Below are 6,184 nucleotides of genomic sequence, written 5' to 3'. Positions count from 1 at the left end.
AACTGAGTGCAGGCACAAAGCATGAGGTGATACAGTGCAACATGACACAACATTTACATCTGATGTAGCTGGTTATAAACCGGGAATGATTTGTTCTGCTTTTCATCACGGTCACACTGCATACGCACAATGAAAATAATCTCACTCACGTGAGCAATTTTGTTGTCTCCATTCGCTTCTGGCTGTCTGTCAACCCCGCTCCTGGGCCAGAGCTACATCAGCACAGCCTCTAGAGTATCGTTCCACTGCAGAACGCAATAAAAAACAAGGAAACTCAAAGAAATCCAGTGGAAGCCGCGGATGATTATAATCTTCGGCGGAAAAGCGGGGCCTCCAGCTGATTTTCATCGAGTGGATTAAATCTCTCAAATCTCCCGCTCAGCGGCAACTATCCATGGTAACCACGAATTATTTTCAAATTTTCCCTCAGTGTGACCGGCCCCTTATGATTCTACAGCTGCGAGTAAGATATTTCGTCTCAGAGAATGGTGGTCTATCCTCGAGACGCGTGGTCCAGCTTACGGCTACTATACAAATGCTGCAAAGTCTGTGTTACTCGTCAAACCACAGTTCCTCAACATCGCGCGGGAAGTGTTCGCCGACACTGAAGTTCGCGTAACCGCTGACGGTCACCGACATCTTGGAGCTGTCCTGGGCACAGAGCAGTATTGCAATCAGTACGTCGCTCAAAAGGCAGAGCAATGGTGCAAAGAAGTCAAGCGCCTCGCAACCTATGCACTTAGCCAACAGCAAGCCGCCTACACTGCATTTAGCCAAGGCCTCAAGCACAAATGGTAAATTTTGTTATTTCTGGTTCGTACTGTACCAGGAGCAGCATATCTGCTACAGCCACTTGAGGATGTGATCGGCAATGATTTCATTCCGGCATTGACAGGGCGTTACCCACCGAATTCGGTGATCCGCGCTGTGCTTGACCTTCCGTGTCGTCTCGGTGGTCTCGGTATTGTTGACCCCAGTCAGCTGAGCGATGAACATCAGCGCTCTCTGTCCATCACCCATCCACTCATTGACAACATCATCCAACAGCAGTCATCCATGGAAGGCATCTCAGGGCGGATGCGGGTACTGAAGGCAACAGCTAGGACAGCCGCTGGAAAAGAAGGAGAAGGACCATGTCGTCACCCTGATGGCCCAACTCGAGCCAGATCTGCAATGCATCCTACAGCTTGCCTCGGAGAAAGGCGCCTCAAGTTGGCTAGCATGTCAGCCATTGCGAAGGCATGGCTTCACCCTGCACAAGGGTGCCTTCCGCGATGCCATATGCCCCAGGTATGGATGGGATCCTGATCGCTTACCTGCAACATGCGCGTGTGGAAAGCCATTCTCGACCACCCATGCCATGTCATGTGCCATCGGTGGTTATCCCTCATTACGGCACAACGAGGTCCGAGACCTAACAGCAGCACTGCAACGCGACGTCGCACATGATGTTCATGTTGAGCCGCACCTCCAGCCTGTGACCGGTGAGCGCTTTCCGCTGCGGTCCACCATCACGGCAGAACAAGCTCGGCTGGATGTACCGTAGTTGTCAGCGGTTTACACGGTGGACGGTTTGAGAGGACCTTTCTAGATGTCCGGGTTTTCAACCCATTTGCCCCCTCAAATCGGACACCAACGATCGCTGGCAGCTACAGAAAGCATGAAGAGGAGAAAAGGAGGAGCTACGAGAGTCGCATTCCCAACGTTGAGCACGCTTCCTTCATCCCCTTGGTGTTCAGTACGACTGGTGGCCAAGGGAAGGCAGCCTCCACCCTCTTTGGCCGCATTGCAGGCATCAAGTCTGAGAAGAATGGTGAGCCTTTCTCTGTGGCAATGGCTTTGATCAGAGCCCAGCTGTCCTTTGCGCTCGTGAAGGCGGCCGTGGCATGCCTTCGTGGGCATCGCCACAAGTCGAGCAGGTATGACCCTCATGCATATTCTGCCACACTTGCTGTCTCCGAGTGTCATCTGTAGGCAACCTGTCTGTTTCTCCCAGCCTTTCCCCTTTTTCTCTGTATCTCTCTTTATTTTCTCTCTATTTTGCGCTACATATTATTATTTTTTCCGGTAAAAATATAACGAGGTTCATAGTGGATAACGAGGTTCATAGTGGATAATATCGGAAAATCCCAAGTTTTTGGCAACAATCATGATCAAGAAATGTTGTCTGATGATTGGTTTTTGCCATGAAACTCTGAGTAACAACGAAACAGCCCTATTTGACTCCTTTTTTGTGTACCTCGTGCGTACTACGCTCCGCCCATTCCGGGCATTTGAGCACTATGCATTGTACCGGTGCATGACTTTGTGCAACTGTGATTGTGTAGACACGTACACCTAACACCTTTAGCACTATCGCTACATAACTATTGCTACATAAACACGTTAGGATTGTACCGATGTGGTCAGGTAAATGTATACAAGCCATTTTGTGAAGCATGCCCAACCGAGGCCTTTTTTGCTAAAGGTATCGAAAGACGTAGTCGCCCTTTCACTTACCATTTTGTACAACACTTCCCTCTCTTCTGGACACTTTCCATCCCGGTTCAAAATTGCCCACATCACCCCGATATTGAAGTCAAAACAAGGCCCCCGTAATTGCCCTTCCAATCACCGCCCAGTGTCTCTAACATCTATTCTCGCCAAACTCCTTGAGCAGCTCGTGTTCTCTCGTCTCCAGGTGTTTTTCCAAGAACGTTGCCCGTTCCATGAAGATCAATTTGGTTTCCGGAAGCACCGGTCGACCGAGCAACTCCTCACGAAGGTAACGAATGATTGGCTGCTAGCCCGCGAAGCGGGTCTGCATACAGCTGTTGTTTGCATTGACCTGAAGAAGGCGTTTGATACCGTGCAACACCAGCAACTTCTCATCGCAATCGCGGCCGTGGGTATTTCTGGCATAGCCCTGGCTTGGTTGCAGTCATACCTCCGTGGACGGCAGCAGCGCGTGGTTACCTACATCGGAACGTCTCCTCTGGTACCAGTTACTAGTGGCGTACCTCAAGGCACCATTCTGGGCCCTGTGCTCTTCAATTTATATGTGCGGAAGCTGCCGCTCACAGCTGATGCTCTTTCCTGCAAGCTGCCGATGTTCGCGGATGACATGACGCTGTATGCCAGTAGAAGGTCGCCAAATGAAGCTGTCGGTGCCGTCAACAAGGTACTTTCAGTGCTTGCTCTAGATCTTGCGGACCTAGGGTTGTCAGTCAACTCTGCCAAAACTGTCGCCATGTTCATTTCCAAACTCCCCCTGCACCTGTCTGTTCCTGTGATACTCAACGATCAGGTATTGACCCGCGTTACCAGCACCCGAATCCTGGGGGTCATCATTGATGACCGCCTAACGTGGTCGCCTCACATTGACTTTGTAATTCGCAAGACATGTGCTAAGGTTGGCGCTCTTCGTCGGTCCTTTCGGCAATTGAGCAGGAAAGCCAGGAGGCAATTTATTGTATCAGTCATTCTACCTGATCTTTTGTACTGTTGTTCGTGTTTTGTAACGAAACTGTCCGCTAAGGACCGCCAAAGGCTCTCTACTGTGTTCCGCCGTGCTGTGCGAGCTGCCTGTGGTGCTAAGTCACAGGACGACATCACGCCATTATTGACCACATTGGCGATTTATCCATTTGAACACTATATGATTCTCAACTTTGCCCAGTTTATTCATAGAAATCATGTCATCATCTCACTGCCTACCCTTACGGAATTATTTCCACCGATCACAAGAAGCCTTAGAACTAGAAGCCACTCTAATGCTTCCATTGCCATATCTAAGCACCGGACAACTGATGGAGTAAATTCTTTTTCTAATCGTGCCGCAATTTTCTTTAATACACTACCTGCCGAGTGGCGCAGACACCACCGTACCTCTACATTTGCAAACCAACTCAGGGATCTTTTTAAAGACCCAGTGGCGTTTAAGAAGTATTTTGACCTTCTTTTTGGAATCTGTTGAGTTTCTCGATGATCTTGATAGTTCTTGTACTAAGATTGAAGTTGACTTGGTGTTTGATTACTGTACTGCTTGATGTCTGAATTCCAATTTTTTTTTCTATTTTTCTTTCTTTTCCTTTCCTTTCCACTTATCCCGTTATCGGCCCTCTTAAGAGTTGTGTGTATCACTGTTGAGGCATCCGATGGTAAATAAAATAAATACTACTACTACTACTAGGCCGAGGCAGTTCAAGTGACACAAATCCGGAGAAATTATTTACGAGGTTTCTTTTACTCTTAGAATAATGGAGAGCTATGGAGGAGTATGGAGGAGACATACGCGAAGTGAATATCAAACAGACGAAGAAGATGAAAAGGCGACGAGTGTGAGCTACTACAAAAGGTGAGTGAAATGAAGGCGTGGAAGCAGGTGAACTTGATGTGATAGAGTGAGGAACTGTGAGGTGTAGGTGTATGCGAATGAATATGTGTGTGAATGCTAGGTGAAGAGTCTCAGTTTTGTGACATTTTCTTTCTGAATGCATAGATTAGGATTGTGTTTACGGATGAAAACAGCTTCTAATACCTTTAAAAGTTCACGAAACCTACGAGCACGGCACAAAACAGTGAAGCATGAATCGTCATACACTGACGTCGGAACACTCTCACATCTTTTCTTCTAATTTCTTTCGTCTTCTCTCCAACTTTAGTTTTTTTTCACACCTCACCTTGTATACTTCCAACTATCCTATAGACCTATAAATAGTTTGTTTCTCCGTATAGCCTCTATTGTGAGACGATTTTTCCCTGATGATAGTCTCAAGAAAATCGATTAGGAACAACCATTTTAGATACATGTATTCTCATTCATCATTTCGTAATGTCCGCTTCACTTATACTATTAATCGCATTAGACGAAGAAGAGTTTTCTAGTTGTGCCAGAGGCTCTGGCAATAGCGTCTCTAGCGATACTGAAGTAGACACTAGGGAGTTTTAGCAACTCGTGAACGAGAACGAAAACGGAACGAGTAGACGAGTGAGACCCATAGCTAATAGGCCGTTGTATACTTCCAACTATCCTATAGACCTATAAATAGTTTGTTTCTCCGTATAGCCTCTATTGTGAGACGATTTTTCCCTGATGATAGTCTCAAGAAAATCGATTAGGAACAACCATTTTAGATACATGTATTCTCATTCATCATTTCGTAATGTCCGCTTCACTTATACTACAGTGGTCCCTCTATAATCCGGCACCATTTGTGCCACGAAAATCTGCTGGATTAGGGAGGGTGCTGGATTAACAAATCTGATTTACTGCTGCAATGTGCATGAAGAGGACATTTTGGCTACTGAAAATTGTGCTGGTTTATCGAGGGTGCTGGATTATAAAGTGCCGGATTAGAGAGGGACGACTGTATTAATCGCATTAGACGAAGAAGAGTTTTCTAGTTGTGCCAGAGGCTCTGGCAATAGCGTCTCTAGCGATACTGAAGTAGACACTAGGGAGTTTTAGCAACTCGTGAACGAGAACGAAAACGGAACGAGTAGACGAGTGAGACCCATAGCTAATAGGCCGTCACTAATTTTCATAGTCGATTTTGCGCGAGCACTTTTTTTGCACTACAACGGTGCGGTAAAAAAGTGCATACCAACAGGACTCAGGAGTTTGGATCCTGTCCAGGACTACAGAGTGTTGTACGCGTAGAGGAAATTGAAACATTTTGGCGCAACCTTCGCCGCTGAGCTCGTCTAACACAAGCCGCGGAAACGTCTCAAATCATGCTGCTCACCACGATCATCTGCACCACGATCAATTCATCCAGTGCAAAGTAAAGGAAGACTATTTTCTTCCTCATCAATGATCTTCTCGTCGTATGCCAGAAGATGGATACGAGCATCGAAATCAATCAAGAGCTAAAGAAAGCAACAGTAAGGATTTGAACGTCAAGTAGTTGAAGCTTCCCTCTTCTCAAATCATGGTCTTTTTGAATAAAATCTCCAGGCCTCGCGCCCTAGCGCTGCGCGCGGTGGTCGATGAAATAAATCTAAGGAAAGGACTCGTATGCCATAACGAATCAACTGCCCTTGATTCGTGCGAAACGAACCCCGATTGCAGCACACAACGAGACTCGAACCCAGGCACCCGAGTCGACCACCGACCCGGCGGCCCTACGCATACCAATGTATGTAGGGCTCCCTGCCACCGACTCGTAGAGAGGTCTACTCGTTCACGAGTTGCTAAAACTCT

The sequence above is a fragment of the Sycon ciliatum genome, chromosome 10, assembly GCF_964019385.1.
Source record: "Sycon ciliatum chromosome 10, ocSycCili1.1, whole genome shotgun sequence".
NCBI classification, from domain to species: Eukaryota; Metazoa; Porifera; class Calcarea; order Leucosolenida; family Sycettidae; genus Sycon; species Sycon ciliatum.
Note: the sequence above shows the minus strand (reverse complement) of the source record.